Source organism: Triticum aestivum, chromosome 6B (assembly GCF_018294505.1).
Source record: "Triticum aestivum cultivar Chinese Spring chromosome 6B, IWGSC CS RefSeq v2.1, whole genome shotgun sequence".
NCBI lineage: Eukaryota > Viridiplantae > Streptophyta > Magnoliopsida > Poales > Poaceae > Triticum > Triticum aestivum.
This window is the reverse complement of record NC_057810.1, coordinates 123,786,923-123,806,906: the sequence shown is the minus strand read 5'-3', so window position 1 is coordinate 123,806,906 and position 19,984 is coordinate 123,786,923. Positions and strand designations below refer to the sequence as shown.

Sequence of the window (19,984 nt, the reverse complement as noted above, 5' to 3'; positions counted from 1 at the left end):
TTTCACAAAGCACATATCTTGATAAAGTTTTGAAGAAGTTCAAAATGGATCAGTCAAAGAAAGGGTTCTTGCCTGTGTCACAAGGTATGAAGTTGAGTCAGACTCAATGCACGACCACTTCAGAAGATAGAGAGAAAATGAAAGTCATTCCCTATGCTTCAGCCATAGGTTCTATCATGTATGCAATGTTGTGTACCAAACTTGATGTACGTCTTATTATAAGCATAGCAGGGAGGTACCAAAGTAATCCCGGAGTGGAGCAGTGGACATCGGTCAAAAACATCTTAAAATACGTGAAAAGGACTAAGGATATGTTTCTCATGTATGGAGGTGAAAAAGAGCTCATCGTAAATGGTTACGTCGATGCAAGCTTTAACACTGATCCGGATGACTGTCGCAAACCGGATACATATTTTTATTGAATGGAGGAGCTGTCAGTTGGTGCAGTTCCAAGCAGAGCGTCGTGGCGGGATCTACGTGTGAAGCGGGGTACATTGCTTCTTCAGAAGCAGCAAATGAAGGAGTTTGGATGAAGGAGTTCATATCCGGTCTAGGTGTCATACCTAGTGCATCGGGTCCAATGAAAATCTTTTGTGACAATACTGGTGCAATTGCCTTGGCAAAGGAATCCATATTTCACAAGAGAACCAAGCACATCAAGAGACGCTTCAATTCCATCCGTCATCAAGTGTCAGAAGGGGACATAGAGATTTGCAAGATACACACGGATTTGAATGTTGCAGACCCGTTGACTAAGCCTCCTCCACGGGCAAAACATGATCAACACCAAAGCTCCATGGGTGTTAGAATCATTACAATGTAATCTAGATTATTGACTCTAGTGCAAGTGGGAGACTGAAGAAAATATGCCCTAGAGGCAATAATATAGTTATTATTTATTTTCTTAATTCATGATAAATTTTTATTATTCATGCTAGATATGTATTAACCGGAAACTTAGTACATGTGTGAATACATAGACAAAACTTATAGTCCCTAGTATGCCTCTACTTGACTAGCTCGTTTATCAAAGATATTTATGTTTCCTAACGATAGACATGTGTTGTCATTTGATGAGCGGGATCACATCATTAGGGGAATGATGTGATGGACATTGACCCATCCGTTAGCTTAGCATTATGATCGTGTTAGTTTCATTGCTACTGCTTTCTTCATAACTTATACAAGTTCCTCAGACTATGAGATTATGCAACTCCCGAATACCAGAGGAACACTTTGTGTGCTAAAAAACTTCACAACGTAAAAGGGTGATTATAAAGGCGCTCTATAGGTGTCTCCGAAGGTGTTTATTGGGTTGACATAGATCGAGATTAGGATTTGTCACTCTGTGTTTCGGAGAGGTATCTCTGGGCCCTCTCGGTAATACTCATCACTATAAGCCTTGCAAGCATTGTGACTAATGAGTTAGTTGCGGGATGAAGTACTACAGAACGAGTAAAGAGACTTGCCGTTAACGAGATTGAGCTAGATATTGAGATACCGACGATCGAATCTCGGGCAAGTAACATACCGATGACAAAGGGAACAACGTATGTTGTTATGCGGTTTGACCGATAAAGATCTTCGTAGAATATGTAGGAACCAATATGAGCATCCAGGTTCCGCTATTGGTTATTGACCAGAGACGTGTCTCGGTCATGTCTACATAGTTCTCGAACCCGTAGGGTCCGCACGCTTAACATTCGATGATGATCGGTATTATGAGTTTATGTGTTTTGATGTACTAAAGGTAGTTCGGAGTCTCGGATATGATCACGGACATGACGAGGAGTCTCAAAATGGTTGACACATAAATATCGATATATTGGAAGACTATGTTTGGACTTCAGAATGGTTCCGGGTGAGTTCGGGCATTTACTGGAGTACCGGGGGGTTACTGGAACCCCCCAGGAGTGTATGGGCCTTACTGGGCCTTAGTGGGAGAGAGGAGGAGATGGCCAGGTGGAGGGCATGCCCCCCAAGCCCACTCCGAATTGGGTGGGGGCCGACCCTCCTTTTCCTTCCCTCTCTCTCCCTTCCTTCCTCTCCTACTCCAACTAGGGAAGGGGGAATCTTACTCCCACCGGGAGTAGGACTCCTCCCTTGGGCGCGCCATGAGAGGGCCGACCCTCCCCCTCCTCCACTCCTTTATATACGGGGGGAGGGGGGCACCCTATAGACACACAAGTTGATTGTTTAGCCATGTGCAGTGCCCCCTCCATAGTTACACACCTCAGCCATATCGTCGTAGTGCTTAGGCGAAGCCCTGCGCTGGTAACTTCATCATCACCGTCACCACGCCGTCGTACTGACAAAACTCTACCTCGACCTCAGCTGGATCTAGAGTTCGCAGGACGTCATCGAGCTGAACATGTGCAGATCACGGAGGTGCCGTACCTTCGGTGCTAGGAATCGGTCGAATCGTGAAGACGTATGACTACATCAACCGCGTTGTCATAACGCTTCCGCTATCGGGCTACAAGGGTATGTAGACAACACTCCCCCCTCTCGTTGCTATGCATCACCTAGTGATAGATCTTGCGTGATCGTAGGGAATTTTTTGAATTTGCCGCGTTCCCCAATATAAAGCCCCGATAAAGAATTTTCCCGGTCAAGAATCGAATGTACGACCCCCTGCAGTATCCACGTGTACAATGCCAATGTTCGACATCACTTCATCATCTAGGACGAAGAGCAATCAGAGGGTTAGAGGTGGAGCAACCTGGCGGTGGAGAGAGAGAGGGAGAGGGAGAGAGAGAGAGAGAGAGAGGAAAGGAGGGAGGGAGAGAGAGAGAGAGAGAGGGAGGGCCCAACCTGAAAACTTTTGTATTTGGAGGGCTGCCCCTCCCTTTTATTTATAGGTGAGAAAGGGGGCATAGCCTTGGAGGAGGGTTGCCCTTTTAGGGCCCATGGACCAGGGAGGGAGACCCTCCCAAACCCAGGACCACACACCTTGCTTGCCCTCCAAGTCTGGAAGGGGGTGCACCACTTGGGCCAGCCAAGGGGGTAGCCCGCTATGGCCATTTGGAACCTTTTGGAAGGTTTCAGAACCTTCCAGGGTATCTCTGGGACATTCCCGATTTTATAGGAACATTTCTAGAACCTACCGAGACACTTCCGGTATTGTTTAGAACATTTCTGATGCATTTCTCTGATGCTCCTTATATATCCTAGTACTCTATCAAACCGTTGTCCATTAAGCGTGTGACCTTGCAGGTTCGGTAGCATGCAAACATGATCAGGAACACCTTCCGGGCAATGATCAACAACAGGATCTGGACATCCATATTGATTCCCAGACATACATGAAGATATTTATCGTGCAAACCTTTTGCCGTTGTAAGTGTAAATATACTAGTATTTCTTTAAGAGCTTAGGATAATATAGACCAAGTCCTCATCAAATCAGTTGTGTAAAGCGCAACCTAAGTATATTGTGGGCATTTTTAAACTTCCCTACTTTTTTTGAAGGGAAAGCCTCATGATACTTTATTCATCTCTTGGCAAGGTTACATCAGATAGTACATGCGATAACAAAAAGTTAGGTGCCTCATCCACCCACTCAAAACTACTACCTTGCTCATAACTATATCTAGCTAAAAAATGTGCCAGATTGTTGGCTTCCCGCGGGCAATGCTGGAAAGAATCGAAGGAATTCCATGTGCTAAATCAAAGCAATCGATCAGAATAGGCGTGTAAGAGCTCCAGAAGTCCGACCCACCCTTGAGTGCCTCAACGAGCTCAAGGCAATCTGATTCCACAACAACTCTAGAGCAGCCTCGTTCAAATAGCATCTTGAGACCTCGTTTGATAGCTGGAGCCTCCGCTGTTTGTGCATTCATCACATTCTGGAAGGGTTCAGCTACACCAGATAATGCCTCACCCTTGCAGTTTCTAAGAACAGTCGCGATTGCTCCACTCCCATCCTCAAAAAATGAAGCAAACCGGCCAAAGTAGTGTTACCCACGGCAAGGTGGGAGAAGCCTTCGCCGGGAAACTACAAATTTAAACTTCCCTACTTGGTGTGTGATGATCTTACGAGGATGGTTAGATTCTTTTTTTTATTTTGATTCAAGCAAGGGACGGCGTAAGGTACATTGGAAAGCTTGGGACATGGTTGGGGTCTGCTCTTCCTGATGCCATCTAGTTGAACAAGAGTGATTATAATTCTATTGTGATTGAGTAATACTGTACAAGTGTTCTACCCGGGAAGAAAAGAGTGTAGGATAACAAAGGAGTACTCCCTCCGTCCTTTGAAGAGCGTACTTCCAGCTTTGTTGGAAAGTCAAACCTTTTTATGTTTGACCGTATTTATACAATAATGCACCAACATTTATGCCATCAAATTAGTAGCATTAGATTCATGATAAAATATATTTTCATCATATACATATTTGGTTTCATAAACATTAATATATTTTTGCATAAACTCGGTCAAACATTGAGATAGTTTGATCCTCCAACAAAGTTGGAAGTACACTCTTTAAAGGACGGAGGGAGTAGCAACGAGCCGCTTGAGCAGAGAGAGAGAGAAAGAGACGCGCCTACCGTTCGGCCGGCCCACCAAAACCCGCGCTAGCCCTTTGTGCGGCAGCCCAGCAGGCCGACGCGTCGGCCCGCCTCATTTGCAGCCGAACCCTAGACCCCATAGTCCAGACCTCAATATAAATCCCCACCAACGCCGCATCCAGACCGCAGACCCCGATAGCTCCTCCCCTCGCGGCTCCGCCCTCCTCCCCTACGCATCGCTCTGCTCTGGTTTTCGATTCGGTTCGTTTCTTGTTCTTCGTTTCGATGGTTGGCCGATGAGAGGTCGCAGCTGTGATGACAAATTTGTGGACTAGAGTTTCTGATGCCGCCTCTTCAGCGGCATCTGCAGACAACCCCTTGGCTGTCTGAGCTCCCAGATCTCATCCCAACGAATCCATCTGTCTTTGCACTTCTTTGTTTTGAATGATTGATGCGCGTTCATTACCAATTCCTGAGGATGATTTGTGTTCCTCATGGCGATTAGTCTCGGACGCTACACGCGATTCTTTGATGTGTGGTATATCCTGATTGGTGGCGTCCTCTGTGCCAGCTTATCCTGGAAACGCCACATACATTCACATGCCGTCCTCTCTTTTATTTTTTTTCTTTGTTTTATGGATCAAAATGTGCCGACCGTGATAGATTGTATGAGCATTTGATTTTTATTGATAATTCTTTATGTTTAGTATGGATGTGGATGATGAGATCACAAGTAAAAATACAGTTATCCCTGTCTTACTTCCTCGGAAGGGTGCTGAGAACACTTTCAATCTGACACGATTACTTAAAGCATTTTGTGCAGTATGGTTGGTTATAGAAAGAGTATTCTGTTAGATTCTGCTTGTTTTTGATGTTTGAAAACGTGTTGTCTTTATTTTGATTTGGATTGGTTGTCGAGCATGAAGAAGAAAATCATTCGGATTCCCATTGATTTGTAATAAACATGAGATCTTTAACCAGCTACTTCTGACTCGTCATACAATCTGCCATCAGGTGGCTTCAGTCGATTATTTCTTATTTGTTTAAGCGGTGTTTGTTTGTGTTTTCCTTGAGCCTGTGATGTTATCAAAATATTTGCTACTCTTGATGGGGCAACAACCCCATTTGATGATCACAACCACCAAGATCTCTGAGGCCCTGGAACTGGAAGTCATCTATGTTAATTTTTGCCATTCATTGTATAGCTCTTACATTAAAAGTCTTCAGATGCTCCAATTCTGAAGGTAAACGTTTAGGAACGGCTGACCGGCTGAACGCTTGGCCGGTCGCCTTCCTCACGCGCGTACGTCCAGTGCCAGACCCACACATATCTTATCCCTTCCAATGCCTTTTCCCTCTGTTCTTATCCCCAACATATCGTCTCTCCCTCGCTTCTGCCCTCCTCTTCCTCCATTAATCCCGACCAGAAGCTTCAAACGAGAGATTCGAGCTGCGAGGGAAAAAGCTTCAACTGGTCTGTGAAAAAGCTTAACCGATGAAGGAGGAAGCTTCAACCATCAAAAGCTTCAATGGCCATGGGTAAAAAGCTTCAAACCGTAGAAATAAATACAACCGGCCCGAAAAAAGATTCAAGGGACATTGAAAAAAGCTTCAATTGGCACGACATGCCGACAATGGTGCGAGCGGCGACATCAGGAGCTTCAGCCGATGGCAGGGCGGTGCTGCATCGGTGTGCTATGATGGAGGCGGCTAATTGCTGTGAACGATGAAAGCGTCGAGCGACGATGGCGTTGCTACGGGATGATGACGGCTGCGAGGACGGCGACCGGCGGGGCGAGGACGGGTGCTACGAGGAACGGATGCTAAGGACGGCGAGCCGGTGATGCTTCAAAGTCATGTCTCATGCGTCCATGGCCGTTGTCCAGCAGGAACCGCTGTTTCTTTTACCCTTCTTCCCTGCATGAATTGTGGATCAGATGCGTATTTTGGTGAGGAAAAAAAACTCTGAAATGCCTGATCCAACAGTGGGTAACGACACAATCCGACGGGCACGGTGCGACCGGCCGAACCGTTGCGCCGGTCCGCCGGCGCATAGCACTGGCCAATTCTGCATAAGATAAGGTGTGCTGCCCGTTGACGATGCCAACTTGTTTCTGCTACAGATTTGGTTTGAAAAAATATTTGTTCTGTAGTTTTTCTACAGCATTGCTTTGACGACAAAACAATGTGTTGAAAATAAAAAGCCTAAGGAAAGCTGTATCTGAAAGATAAGATTTGGGCAAATAGATAAGATTGTTGAAGTTTAGTCTGGCAAAACAGAAGCAATGTTGTTGAAGGTTAACAACGAAGTGCTGTTACTTCTTCCTGTTATTCTTTTTTTATATTGGATAGGACCCGAATGCATCAAATTTTAGATTTTGACAGAGAAGTGCTTTCAACTATATTTGGTATCCTAGACATGCAAAACGGTTGATTTCTCATGACTAAAAAAAAATCTAATGTCTGATTTTTAGCAATTTTGTTGATGTATATAGATGCAGCTTGCCGCATCAAGATTTCCGTCATTGGTTTTAGTCACCATGTCGAGACCGTATAATGTGACTCAGCCCCTTGATTAGTTGAACCTTATGTTTAATTGCTCTGGGTCTCGATTTTTCCAAAGGGGTAGACTTTATGGGGATCTTGAGTCGCTTCCCCTACTTCCAAATGTGAGGTGCAGCGAATAACATTCTCCAAAATTGCTCTCGCTTATCATTATATGTTTTATGATTTTTAGTTTGCCCTTCTCTATTCAGTTAAGTTCTATGAGTCTGTCCAGTGATGGCACATCTTTGAGACCTGAGTTTTCTTCCTTGATGAAAATCATAAGCATAACCCCTGAGGGCTACTGACTCAGTCTTCTGTTATTCCTTGACCCTCTTTCTTTACTCTTGATTGACCTGTTGCTTGATGAAGGTGCATTTGTCTAGAATACATTTTCTTACAGCTCAACAATCTATCACCATGGTATTCATTCCTGTTGACGAGATGTATATTATCACCTAGAGGCATCAGAAGCAATGATATACCATATGTAGTTTGTTTGTGTATATTTTTGGCTGGAAATCGATCTGCCTTCAGATTTGGTTTTTGTCATTGCTGAATTTATTGATTATTTGTTTGGTAAAAAATCAATGTAATTATTGAATGCAAGTTCTAACGCAACAAATTCGTTTGATGCATGGTCCTCCTGCAATGTCTTAAGTTGGTCCAATGATGCATGGGTCCGGGTCCACATGTCAGTGTGTGTTGCTGTGATGGTCATGTAGACTTAGTGCATTGGCAATATTTTAGTTTGCTAATATTGGAGTACTATACCTCTGACCTGCGCATTGGCAATATTTTAGTTCGCTAATATTGGAGTACTATATTACCTCCGTTCTGAATTTACTTATCGATTATGTGTCACATCGTGGGTGGTGCATAGGAAACATAATTTTGATCTGTCTAGGTATGTTAGACATCGTGTGTGGTGCATAGGAAACATTATTAACAAAATCAGAGTGGAGCATTGGCGCCATTCTGGCCGTAGGGTGTGCAGGCCCGGGAGGGCAGGGGAGTGGACCTTGAGGTCCACCAGGACAGGAATTCACACCTCCTTCGACATCAGGCCAATGCGTTGGCCCACCTCATTTGCAGCTGAACCCTATACCCCCATAGTCCAGACCTCAATATAAATCCCCACCAACACTGTGTCCAGACTCCTGACCCCAATAGCCCCCTCCTCCCTCCGCTACACATCGCTCTGGTTTTTTGATTCGGTTTCGTTTCTTGTTCTTCTTTTTGACGATTGGCAGATGGGAGGTCGTAGCGGTGATGACAAATTTGTGGACTAGAGTTTCTGATGCCGCCTCTTCAGCGGCATCTGCAGACAACCCCTTGGCTGTCTGAGCGTCCAGATCCCATCCAATCAATCCATCTGTTTTTTTGTAGTTCTTTGTGTTGATTGACACGCGTTCATTACCAATTCCTGAGGATGATTTGTGTTCCTCATGGCGATTAGTCTCGGACGCTACACGCGATTCTCTAATGTGTGGTATATCCTGATTGGTGGCGTCCTTTGTGCCAGCTTATCCTGGAAACGCCACATACATTCACACGCCGCCCTCTCTTATTTTGTTATCTTTTTTTCTCTGTCTTTATGGATCAAGATGGCCGACAGTGATAGATTGTACGGGCATTTGATTTTTATTGATTTAGATTAGTATGGATGTGGATGATGAGATCACAAGTAAAAATACAGTTATCCCTGTCTTACTTCCTTGGAAGGGTGGAAGGGTGGTGAGAATACTTTCAATCTGACACGGTTACTTGCAGCATCATGTGGAGTATGATTGGTTATAGAAACTGTAATTCTGTATACATTGTGAGATTCTGTTTGTTTTGATCTTCGAAAACGTATTGTCTTTGTTTTGATTTTGCTACTCTTGATGGGTCAACGACCCCATTTGATGATCACAACCACCAAGATCTCTGAGGCCCTGGAAATCATCTTTCTGTTTGACGATTGGCTTATAGCTCCCACATGAAAAGTCTAAAGATGCTCCAGTTCTGAACAAGATTAAAATTGTAGGGGTGCTTCCACTAAACGGTTCAACTCAGTTGTCCCGTGCTGCCCTGCCCCTCAGTTGTCACGTGCAACAGTTGTAAACTATGTCACTTTCTGCTTCATATTTGGTTGAAGAAATACGAGAAAGCTGTATTTTTTACAGCTTTGCTTTGATAACAAAACAACAGCATGGAGAAAACAAAAAGGCAAAGAAATCTGGATCTGAAATGCTTCATGATTTGTACTCCATGCTTGTGGAGCATAAGATTTGGACGGACAGTACCAGTTTCAGACCAAATGTGATAAGATGCCTGGAGTATTTCTTTACATTTTTGTCTGCCAATACAGAAGCAATGTTGTGTGCCATGCTCTGCTGTATCACCGCTCATATTCCGAGTCTGCTTTTTTACATATTAGAACTGACTATGTTTGTTTAGAACATGGTTAGTAGATCTATGGTGTGGTTATGTGGATTATGATTTCAAATTTGTTGCCCCAGTCTTAGGGTCCTCTTAGGTGGATCTGTGCTGATTGACATACTATTAAATCTGACTTGGCAAAAATAATTTTGAACAGTTGGTTTGATTCTCATTTACTTAATTTCCATGGGTGATGGCAGTGACGATTCCAAATATTCAAGCTCAACAGACCAAATCACAGGAGCCATCTGATAACCTTTATTGGTAAAAGAGAATTTGTCACTGCCATCACCCAAGGAAATATTCTGGCCCAGATCCATGCATCCGCCGAAGAACGCATGGCGACTGTGTCTGTGTGACAACTGAAACAATTAGAATGTCTCAAAAAAAAAACTGAAACAATTAGAGATCAGTTTAATTATTTAGTTTATTCTTGGTTTCGTCAGTATCATGTGATGATACCTCGATCAATCTTAGAACACCTTCTGACTCGGTGCCTATTTACCAGTGGGTGAGAAGGCTTTTATATTTTGATTACGCCATGCTTTCTTGGGCATTATCTTAGTTGTGGTATTGGCTGGTGAGTAGTGTTTTCTTTTACACCAGTGATCTGCCCATGATGATTAGCTTTATGTTGCAATTACCGTCTGATTCTGAATGACTGATATTTTTGTGGCTTTCCGAGGCATAAAACCAGTAGCGTAATATTTTCTATATTTAATTATTATAATTTTTAATTTTGTTCAACTTAAATTATCCCTCTGAAGATTCTCAGACCAGGAAGTGCCGTATGACACTGTAAACAACAGCTGCTTCTCACCACTGCATGCGACCTCCTTTGGCTATAACCTTTGTGGTTTGGTCATGTTTGGAATCTCCATTTGCACCTGGTTTGGTTCAGCTGTGTGCTTGATTTTAAATGTGTCTCTGATCGAATCTCTCGTTTGTTTGTTTTGTTTTTTGTGTGTTGATAGGAACAGTCTCTATTTTGGCAGGTATACACTTTCTAGAGCTGGTTATTGTGGTTAAAATATTTTGTGTCAGTTTTTGTTAAAAATATTATTTTATTTTTGGATATATTATACTATAGACCCAAAGTGGTCGGACCCTTCCCTGGACCCTGCGCAAGCGGGAGCTACATGCACCAGGTTGCCCTTTTAGCCTACCCCAACTTGTTTGGGACTAAAGGCTTTGTTGTTGTTGTTGTTGTTTTTTGTTTTTTTGGATATGTTATGGCGATGATGATAAATTTAAGGCTTGTTTCTCAAAACATTCGCAGATGCCGCCTAAGGCTGGTCACAATGGGCAAGAACATAAGCTAGACTATTTTACTACCTCCATAGTGGCTAGGAACATCTATGTAGTGTCATGCAACGATGTATTTATTAGGTTATAGACTCATTGTTTCTTGGAGTGTGTGATGTTCCGGTAACTTAGCTAGTTACCACAAGCACCTCTTTTTTCATTAAATACGTGCCACATAAGCAAAGTTGTATTGGAGTGTGTGATGTTACTCCTAAGTTCCTCCCCATTGTGACCAGCCTAAGGCTGGTCATAGTGGGGAGTAACTTAGACTAGTAACATGCATATGTTACTAGTCTATGTTACTACCTTTATAGTGCATAGTATCATATAGTAGTATCATAGATGGTCTCATTTATTGCCATGCATGACACATAGTAGCATCATATTTATTATGTTACGGTATCTACTTATGTTACTATAACCATCTCTCTCTTCTTTAATTACCTGCCACATAAGCACATTTGCGAGTCCCCCACTATGGCCAGCCTAAGTGCTTTCGCCTAGCCAGGCTTGAGAGCTAATGCTGCTAATTCCTTCCTTGGATGTCTGAGCCTTATTAATATCTCCATGCTTTGTTGTATTTCATTTGATGTTTTCTTCTTGTTATGTGGGGTGCACTGTTTCTATGTTCTGCTGCTGTTCTTGCATCCGAGTTTACAACACTCCTGAGATGTTTTAGGTGGCGGTTATACAAATCCGTCCAGGGTTATGCTTGGCCCCAAATTTCAGTTTAACATTAACAAGGAGAAAATTGGTGCAGTGATTATAAAACATTCCTCGTACTGACGGGAAATCCCTGTGAACGACATCTATACACCCATAGAATCTGAGCACCAATACCAATTCTGTGTTCAGTCTTTTTTTTTTGTTCAGAAGGTTGGGTCCTCTCTGCAGAGCGAACCATGAAACTACCATACTTGTCATAGTGTCATGCCCAAAAATCGTCTTGTCTTGTTGAGCTAATAGGAATCCTCATAATAATCTTTGACCATCTCCAGAAAATGTTCATTCAATGCTTGTGCACTCCATCTTCCCATGCTGCTCTGGGTCAATTCACAAACCAACTCCGGTGGGTTGACAGATCTTGCAACAATTGGCCCGAGATTAAAATCTCAGGGAGCCAATTACACAACTTGAGGGTATCTCCCCCCTCAACAATAGCACACCATAATTGGCTTGATGAAGAACCCAATTCTGCTTCAGGCCAGGCCTTGTTCGGTTCCATCACAAATGAGGGATTGACAGGTATTGACTGGGATTAAATCCCATCCATGTCAAATTCCCCTAAAATCCACTCCTAATAAATTGATTTTAAGATTTGACTACTAAGATCCATGATCTTGCAGAAGTATCCAGGGTTAACATTAACAAGGAGTATCTTGAGCCGAGAGAGAGACGTGTTAGCCCCTTGTCGGCAGGCTGGTTCATCAGCTCACCTCATTTGCAGGCAAGGAAGGAAACCCTTGACCCCATATTGCAGACCTCAATATAAATCCCCCTGTGGCTCCGCCCTCCTCCCTCATGCATCTCTCTGGTTTTCTATTCGGTTTGTTTCTTTCTCTTCTTTTCGATGGTTGGTCGATGAGATGTCGTAGCGGTGATGACAAATTTGTGGACTAGAGTTTCTGATGCTGCCTCTTCAGCAGCATCTGCCGACAACCCCTTGGCTGTCTGAGCTCCCATATCTCATCCCATCGAGTCCATCTGTTCTTCTACTTCTTTGTTTTGATTGATGCGCGTTCATTACCAATTCCTGAGGATGATTTGTGTTCCTCATGGCGATTAGTCTCGGACGCTACATGCGATTCTCTGATGTGTGGTATATCCTGATTGGCGGCGTCCTCTGTGCCAGCTTATCCTGGAAACGCCACATACATTCACATGCCGTCCTCTCTGTTTTTTTTCATTTCTTTGTCTTTCTGGACCAAAATGTTTATCTATATAAATGCAGCTAGCCGCAGAGACACTTCCGTCATTATTATTGTAGTCACCATTTGATTTTTATTGATTTTTTGAGTTACGAAAGAAGCTTCGGACTCATATTGTTCTTGGGTTGAGAGCGGGAGTTGAACTCTAGGAGGTCGAATCCCCCCTTGTTCCTCAGTAGCTCAGTGGTAGAGCGGTCGGCTGTTAACTGACTGGTCGTAGGTTTTAATCCTACTTGGGAAGATTTTATTCATTCTTTAATGTAAGAATTTTAATGTAACTGATAAGTATGGATGTGGATGATGAGAGTAAAAATACAGTTATCCCTGTCTTACTTCCTCGGAAGGGTGCTGAGAATACTTTCAATCTGACACGATTACTTCCAGCATCTTGTGCAGTATGGTTGGTTATAGAACTGTATTCATAGTGAGATTCTGTTTGTTTTGATGTTCGAAAGCGTATTGTCTTTATTTTTATTTGGCTTGGATGGCGAGCATGAAGAAGAAAATCATTCGGATTCCCATTGATTTGTAATAAACATGAGATCTTTAACCATCTACTTCTGACTGTCATTCAATCTGCCATCAGGGGGCTTCAGTCGGTTATTTCTTATTTGTTTTAGCGTTGTCTGTTTGTGTTTTCCTTGGAGCCAGTGATGTTATCAAAATATTTGCCACTCTTGATGGGGCAACGGGCCCATCTGATGATCACAACTACCAAGATCTCTGAGGCCAGGACCAAATGCATTGAACGTCAAATTTTGACAGAAATGTTCATTGAGCGTCAAATTTTTCTTTTTATCTAGGACAGGTCCGAATGCATTGAACGTCAAATTTTGACAGAAAAGTGCTTGCCATATATATTTTTCACCCTAGACATGCAAAATGGTTGATTTGTCATGTCTAAAAAAAATCAGATGTCAGATTTTTAGGATTTTTGTTTATCTATATAAATGCAGCTAGCCGCAGAGACACTTCGTCATTATTATTGCAGTCACCATGTTGATACTGATTGGTGCGCTCTTGTGTGTAATGCTGTGAAATATGCAATTCTGACGTCCGAAACTAAAATAATGTGGGTGACCTTTGTTTTGTGTTGTTGGTTATGGTTGTCCGGTGATGAAAAACCTGTTAATTCATACCATCTTTCGGGACTGATTGGTCGCTATGCGTCCATGCTGTCATTCTGCAATTCTGAGGACAAATTATGATGAAGAGCACTTTTTGTTCTGAATAATGTGACTCTGCCCTTTGATTAGTCGATCCTTATGTTTGTTTTCTTTGGGGATTGATTTTTCCTAAGGGGCTATACATTATGGTGATCTTGAGTCGCTTCCCCTACTTCTAATTGTGAGGCGCAGCGAATAACATTCTCCAAAATTGCTCCTGCTTATCATTATACGTTTTATGATTTTTAGTTTGCCCTTTTCTATTCAGTTCAGTTCAGTGAGTCCAGTGATGGCACATCTTTGAGACCTGAGTTTTCTTGATGAAAATCATAAGCATAATCCCTGAGGGCTACTGATTCGATCTTCTGTTATTTGTAGATCTTCTCTCTTCACTCTTGAGGACTATTGTTTTGCTTGATGGAGATGCATTTGCCTCAACACATTTTCTTACTCCCTCCGTTCCCAAATATAAGTCTTTCTAGAGATTCCAACAAATGACTACATAGAGAGCAAAATGAGTGAATCTACACTCTAAAATATGTCTACATACATTCGTATGTTGTAGTCCATTTGAAATGTCTAAAAAGACTTATATTTAGGAACGGAGGGAGTACATCTCAACAATCAATCACCATTCGTATGTTGTATTCCATTTGAAATGTCTAAAAAGACTTATATTCTGGTGCGCTATTTTGTGGTGCGGTGTGGAAGCAATTTGGAGACCTGAACTGAGGAAATACTTCATTATATCTTCTCTCCCAAAATAACCTATTTGGTGTTTACTTTTCCTCTTCTTGTAGTTGGGAATGAAAAATGTTACTCCTGGATTGAGTAGGTGTCTGTTGTTGCTTCACAACTGGAAGAATTTGTGGTGTGTATGTTTTTATTTTTTGAGGATTTAGTTTTGCTTTGGATTCTGTTGCAATCCCACATTCATTTGGTGGATGAAACCAAGCATTAACCAGAATTCTCCATTCAGATCATTGTAGCAGATTTGTGATTTGTAGGGGAATCAGTACATCTTTGGATTTGTGATTTGTCATTGCAGCAGAAATTATGTTATTCATCATGTAGCTTTTAACTTAAATTTAAATTTAAATTTTGAGTTCATTGATGATTTGTTTGGAAAAAATATCAATGTAATTATTGAATGCAAGTTGTAACGCAACAAATTCATTTGATGCATGGTCCTCCTGTAATGCTGTCATTTTGATGTGATGGCCATGTAGACTTGGCCCATTGTCTATATTTTAGTTCGCTAATACCTCCGTCCTGAATTTGCTTATGTAGATTTGTGATATGTTGACATGATTATCGTGATGTGGTGCAGATTAAACATAAATTAAGAAAATTAGAGTTGAAACCGGCTGCCCCGTTGCCCGGTGTTCGTGGTTGAACGGAGGCGTGACCACCAGGTGGATGGGCGGTTGCGTGGGTGAGGCAGGGGTCAGACTTGAGCTCCACCAGGTGAGGAACTCACGCCTCCTTCGACATCATGTGGAGGTTTCCGTAGGTAGTCAGCCATTGGGCAATGGCAATGCCGATGTTGTTATTGAATAATGTTCTTATATGATTTCATGACCTTTATAAGAATGTCCCAAATGTGGAAGGCTGCCTGAAGTTTGTTTGTACCTTTGACATTGTGCAGATGCCTATTTTAAATTCGTATGATTTCCAGTGACCCAAATGATTAATTTCCTTTTACCATTGTGTTTTTGTTCTAACGCCTTATTCACAGTCCAATTCTACCCTAGCACTCCTTTCCAAGTTGTCATTGCTAGAAGTTTGTTTTTAGGTAAATCATCGCTGTAAGTTTAGCATAACTAGTCGATATTGCTCCCACGCGCCTCGCACACCCACCAATGTCAAATAGCCACAAGCCCACACATATCGCTTCTCCTTTTCCTATCTTTGTCGTCCTCTTGCGAACTCTTCTCTCACTTTCCCCATGCTTGCTGCCATAGCCTCCTCCAGCACTCCATGGCCATGGCCATCAAGTTTTTTTTTCCAACAGTCCACAAATACTATCTGATGCGTTCATCGCCGGAACTCGCGACTGCGTGTTGCGTTCGTGGCCATGGTCACGAGCTCTTGTTTAGGGACGAGGCCATGTTTTTTTTTGTTAACGAAGCGGGACACGTGTTGTCACTGGTATTGCTGGAACCAACAACGCCGTTTGATGGAACCGTCTATAAATTTTGCTGGAACATGAGGTCGGCGGTTGCGATGTTTTGCTGGAACCAGCGAATATGGATGCTACAACCACCGACAAATGAAGCTACTACCGACAAGCCTAGGATCGGGCTGTGAGATGGGTTTTTCTTCGAGAGATGCTGCCCACAGGAGACAAACCCGACGGCGACACATCGTTAGGGTTTGCTGGTCTTCGTGAGAAGAGAGATCGATGAGAAGAAAGATCGGGAACTCAGAGCAAGATAGAGAGGAAGTAGTCTGCATATCGGTAGCCCCGAAACGTTTTCTAGGGCTTCGAGTGGCCAGAGGCAGCGCGAAGGCGATCTTCGATCTCCAGGGGCACAAGGTGTGATTTCCATGGATTCGTGGTCTTCGAACCGAGCTTTGATCCCAACCTCCCCCCTATAGCCTCTCGGGGTGATCAAGGGGGGACCTTTGCGCCCCTGCCTGCCCTTGGAGCGCTTGGTTGGAGTTAGTGTTTTAAGGTTTGACGTGAGTTTGACGTGAGATCGGCGGAGATGAACAACTCTGGTTCGAGGAACCGAGGTAGCTCGGGATCGAGGAACAAGGATATAGAGGGGGTGGAAGAAGAGATGGAGAGGATGAACCTGTCGGAGAGAGAGAACATGAAACTGGTGGTTGAAGATTCAGAGGTGGATGGTGGAACTGTGGCGGAATGGGTGGTCGTGGGGAAGGTTCTCCACATGAGAGTGCTTCGTGTTAGCACTATTTTCTGATGCTCTTAGGCCTGCTTGGGGTAATCCGAGGGGGCTCAATTTCGATTATGTTGGTGACAATACTTTTGTGGCAATTACAGAGAGCAAGAGGGATCGTGACAAGATTGTTGAAGGCGGCCCATGGATGGTGGGCAAGCATGCATTAGTTATTGAGGTTTTTGATTGCCGATCAAGCCGTCAGACTGGAAGTTCGAGAAGCTTCAGATCTGGGCGCGTGTTATAAACTTTCCCTTTAATCTTATGTACCCGCCATGGCCTAAAAAAATTACTGAGATGCTCGGAGAAGTGGTACGGGTGGATGTAGATGGGAAGGGTTTTGCCTTTGGGGAATCGCTACGGGCGAGGATCTGGATCAATGTAATGAGCCACTTATGTGTTGGGTGCAGCTTAAATCGGCAAAGACCAAAGAGACCATTTTCGATGATATTCAATATGAGAACCTACCCTATTTTAGTTTCTTGTACGGACTTCTTGGGCACGCCGATCAGTTCTGCCTGACACGGGCAAAGAGGGATTCGCTGGGACGCCTACCGTTCAGAGATAACATCAGATGGCCGGGGGCGCGGCAAATTTGGGGTAATAACCAGACAAATCAAAGTGAACATCATGGAGCCAGCACGTACACTGAGGCAGATGGAGGAGATGAAGTTGAGGAAGGGGAGGAGGTCTCATCCCCGGTGAAAACATGCCAACGGATAGTCAAGGATGCTGTGTATAGATTTAATGCCAGAGGTGGGCTAGCTGGTCGTGGAGGTAATGGTAACAGGGGTAAAGACATGAATAATAGTCCAGTTTACAGGAGGGTAGACATGAATGCAAAAACTGTAGCCACTTCCTCACAACTAATGCTTGTTGATTAGGAGTATCTAAATAAAAAACAAATAATGATGGAGAGCTGTCAACTGATTTGGAGGACAGTAGAGACTCGAAGAAGAAACGTGCCCACGAGGAAAAGCTATCAGCGGAGGCTGCGGCGCAGCCCGTCGGGAGCAACGAATTGCCTAATATGGAACTGTCGCGGGTTTGGGAACCCGGAGACAGTTCGCGAACTTCATAATTTGGTGAGGTTGGAAGTGCCGACTTTAGTCTTTGTGTGTGAGGCGAATATTGAAGGAGCTAGAGTTGCAGAGTTATGAGCCCGTTAGGACACCTGCGTTATCTTTTAACAGATGTGCCACCCCAGCCAAACTCCTCACCTGACAATTTCTTTTGCTCGGATCGGCACGGTAAGAACAGGCCTTGGAGCCAAAAGGAGGGGACATGCCCCGCTTCCGACCCACGGAATAAGTAAAATAACGTTAAAAGTAGTGGTATTTCACTTGCGCTGGTGAGAGCTCCCACTTATCCTACACCTCTCAAGTCATTTCACATAGTCGTACTAGAGTCAAGGTCAACAGGGTCTTGGGTTTCAATGGATGTATGCCCATAAGCAGTACTAGCTTAAGTGGCGGATTAGCCTTGTTCTGGACTAAGGATGTGGATGTCACCAATGATAATCACTTAGATCAGCATATTGATGCATTTGTTCAGAATGTAGGCAGTGACCAGAAGAAATGGAGGTTTACAGGCTTTTATGCCAAAGCAAGCAAAAATGAGAGAAAAGAAAGTTGGGAGTTACCTAGATGGCTGAGAGCACAAAGCGATCTTCCATGGCTGTGTGGAGGAGACTTTAACGAGATCCTGGATAATTCAGAATATTTTGGTCCCAATGTGAGAGCTAAATGGCAAATGGAGGATTTTAGAGGGGTTGTGGATCATTGCGGATTCCATGTCTTGGGGTTCCATGGCATTCCCTACACATGGGATAGTAGGCAGGATGGATCGTACAATGTGAAAGTTCGGCTTGATAGAGTTCCGGCGGATCCGAAGTACCGCAAAGTGTTTTTTACTGGTGCTGGGAGCTACCGGTGATATACTCTCACCAATGCCTTGTTGCCATATGTAAAGGTGTGGGACCAGATACATGTGTATATCAAAGTATTTATTTAAATATTTTTTTGTATTTTTGTTTTAAGTCAAATCAATGTGAGAGTGATGCGAATCATGTCAGGTGAGAGAGAGAGAGAGAGAGAGTCTATCCCGACGTTGCATATGGTGCCGTGGTACAAATCTTTTGCTTTTATTTCCTCTTTAGGATTTTCAATCATTTCTATCTTTTAAACCATACTGTTATTTTTGAAATATTTTATATATTTGAAATCCTGAAGCCAAGAGCTTTAGAATAAGACCAAATTTGGATGCATTTCAAACATGTTTTAATTTCAACATTTCAAATGACCGAAATCAGGTTTCTCAGACAAGCGAAATATGTTTTTTGAAATAATTGAAATTAGTTTTTTTCATTGAGTGAAAATCAATTTTGAAATAGGTTTTCTCAAATGAGTGAAGTATGTTTTCTCAACCATGTGAAATTATTTTAAACCATACTGTTATTTTTTAAACCATACTGTTATTTTTGAAATATTTTATATATTTGAAATCCTGAAGCCAAGAGCTTTAGAATAAGACCAAATTTGGATGCATTTCAAACATGTTTTAATTTCAACATTTCAAATGACCGAAATCAGGTTTCTCAGACAAGCGAAATATGTTTTTTGAAATAATTGAAATTAGTTTTTTTCATTGAGTGAAAATCAATTTTGAAATAGGTTTTCTCAAATGAGTGAAGTATGTTTTCTCAACCATGTGAAATTATTTTCTTCAGATGAGTGAAATTTGTTTTCCATACACCTGACACATATTTCGGTCAGAAATACGTTAAGTATAGTGAAATGTGATTTCTAAAATGAGTGAAATCTAACATTTGTCAACGGGTGTAATGTGTTCTCTGAATCTAGTGAAATATGAAACTGACTGAAAGGTTTTATGAAACTAGTAGAATAGGTTTTTTGAAATAATTGAAATTAGTTTTTTTCATTGAGTGAAATCAATTTTGAAATATGTTTTCTGAACTGAGTGAAGTATGTTTCTCACCGTGTGAAATTATTTTCTTTAGATGAGTGAAATTTGTTTGATATACACATGACACATATTTCGGTGTGAAATACGTTAAATATAGTGAAATGTGATTTCTAAAATGAGTGAAATCTAACTTTTGTAAATGGGTGTAATGTGTTTTCTGAATCTAGTGAAATGTGAAACTGACTGAAAGGTTTTCCGAAACTAGTGAAATGTGAAAC

The 19,984-nt window shown here is 42.6% G+C and overlaps 17 non-coding genes and 4 pseudogenes across 17 annotated transcripts; all 21 read left to right on the top strand.

Annotated features, from left to right (window-relative positions):
- Nucleotides 1-4,811: 4,811 nt before the first annotated feature.
- On the top strand, nt 4,812-4,906 carry LOC123140409 (small nucleolar RNA Z157/R69/R10). The gene has a single exon (XR_006469974.1). It is a non-coding gene; the product is annotated as a small nucleolar RNA Z157/R69/R10 (small nucleolar RNA).
- A 66-nt stretch (nt 4,907-4,972) lies between these two features.
- LOC123140439 (small nucleolar RNA snoR80) lies at nt 4,973-5,106 on the top strand. Its single transcript, XR_006470000.1, has one exon. It is a non-coding gene; the product is annotated as a small nucleolar RNA snoR80 (small nucleolar RNA).
- Nucleotides 5,107-5,218: 112 nt separating this feature from the next.
- On the top strand, nt 5,219-5,311 carry LOC123140350 (small nucleolar RNA R38). Its single transcript, XR_006469958.1, has one exon. It is a non-coding gene; the product is annotated as a small nucleolar RNA R38 (small nucleolar RNA).
- Nucleotides 5,312-5,422: 111 nt separating this feature from the next.
- Nucleotides 5,423-5,504, top strand: LOC123140343 (small nucleolar RNA R12). Its single transcript, XR_006469955.1, has one exon. It is a non-coding gene; the product is annotated as a small nucleolar RNA R12 (small nucleolar RNA).
- Nucleotides 5,505-5,580: 76 nt separating this feature from the next.
- Nucleotides 5,581-5,666, top strand: LOC123140283 (small nucleolar RNA SNORD24). Its single transcript, XR_006469911.1, has one exon. It is a non-coding gene; the product is annotated as a small nucleolar RNA SNORD24 (small nucleolar RNA).
- A 1,616-nt stretch (nt 5,667-7,282) lies between these two features.
- On the top strand, nt 7,283-7,354 carry LOC123140336 (small nucleolar RNA R66). Its single transcript, XR_006469949.1, has one exon. It is a non-coding gene; the product is annotated as a small nucleolar RNA R66 (small nucleolar RNA).
- A 958-nt stretch (nt 7,355-8,312) lies between these two features.
- Nucleotides 8,313-8,407, top strand: LOC123140407 (small nucleolar RNA Z157/R69/R10). The gene has a single exon (XR_006469972.1). It is a non-coding gene; the product is annotated as a small nucleolar RNA Z157/R69/R10 (small nucleolar RNA).
- Nucleotides 8,408-8,470: 63 nt separating this feature from the next.
- Nucleotides 8,471-8,604, top strand: LOC123140438 (small nucleolar RNA snoR80). Its single transcript, XR_006469999.1, has one exon. It is a non-coding gene; the product is annotated as a small nucleolar RNA snoR80 (small nucleolar RNA).
- A 112-nt stretch (nt 8,605-8,716) lies between these two features.
- Nucleotides 8,717-8,817, top strand: LOC123140351 (uncharacterized; annotated as a pseudogene).
- A 708-nt stretch (nt 8,818-9,525) lies between these two features.
- Nucleotides 9,526-9,612, top strand: LOC123140448 (small nucleolar RNA U31b). Its single transcript, XR_006470008.1, has one exon. It is a non-coding gene; the product is annotated as a small nucleolar RNA U31b (small nucleolar RNA).
- Nucleotides 9,613-9,668: 56 nt separating this feature from the next.
- Nucleotides 9,669-9,725, top strand: LOC123140430 (uncharacterized; annotated as a pseudogene).
- Nucleotides 9,726-10,086: 361 nt separating this feature from the next.
- LOC123140435 (small nucleolar RNA snoR77Y) lies at nt 10,087-10,168 on the top strand. The gene has a single exon (XR_006469997.1). It is a non-coding gene; the product is annotated as a small nucleolar RNA snoR77Y (small nucleolar RNA).
- A 63-nt stretch (nt 10,169-10,231) lies between these two features.
- Nucleotides 10,232-10,412, top strand: LOC123140411 (small nucleolar RNA Z112). Its single transcript, XR_006469976.1, has one exon. It is a non-coding gene; the product is annotated as a small nucleolar RNA Z112 (small nucleolar RNA).
- A 1,119-nt stretch (nt 10,413-11,531) lies between these two features.
- On the top strand, nt 11,532-11,617 carry LOC123140447 (small nucleolar RNA snoR8a). The gene has a single exon (XR_006470007.1). It is a non-coding gene; the product is annotated as a small nucleolar RNA snoR8a (small nucleolar RNA).
- A 752-nt stretch (nt 11,618-12,369) lies between these two features.
- Nucleotides 12,370-12,464, top strand: LOC123140408 (small nucleolar RNA Z157/R69/R10). Its single transcript, XR_006469973.1, has one exon. It is a non-coding gene; the product is annotated as a small nucleolar RNA Z157/R69/R10 (small nucleolar RNA).
- A 62-nt stretch (nt 12,465-12,526) lies between these two features.
- LOC123140440 (small nucleolar RNA snoR80) lies at nt 12,527-12,660 on the top strand. The gene has a single exon (XR_006470001.1). It is a non-coding gene; the product is annotated as a small nucleolar RNA snoR80 (small nucleolar RNA).
- A 338-nt stretch (nt 12,661-12,998) lies between these two features.
- Nucleotides 12,999-13,085, top strand: LOC123140352 (uncharacterized; annotated as a pseudogene).
- A 111-nt stretch (nt 13,086-13,196) lies between these two features.
- On the top strand, nt 13,197-13,278 carry LOC123140346 (small nucleolar RNA R12). Its single transcript, XR_006469957.1, has one exon. It is a non-coding gene; the product is annotated as a small nucleolar RNA R12 (small nucleolar RNA).
- Nucleotides 13,279-13,354: 76 nt separating this feature from the next.
- LOC123140286 (small nucleolar RNA SNORD24) lies at nt 13,355-13,440 on the top strand. Its single transcript, XR_006469914.1, has one exon. It is a non-coding gene; the product is annotated as a small nucleolar RNA SNORD24 (small nucleolar RNA).
- Nucleotides 13,441-13,816: 376 nt separating this feature from the next.
- On the top strand, nt 13,817-13,909 carry LOC123140279 (small nucleolar RNA SNORD96 family). The gene has a single exon (XR_006469908.1). It is a non-coding gene; the product is annotated as a small nucleolar RNA SNORD96 family (small nucleolar RNA).
- Nucleotides 13,910-14,157: 248 nt separating this feature from the next.
- LOC123140337 (uncharacterized) lies at nt 14,158-14,225 on the top strand (annotated as a pseudogene).
- Nucleotides 14,226-19,984: the final 5,759 nt, after the last annotated feature.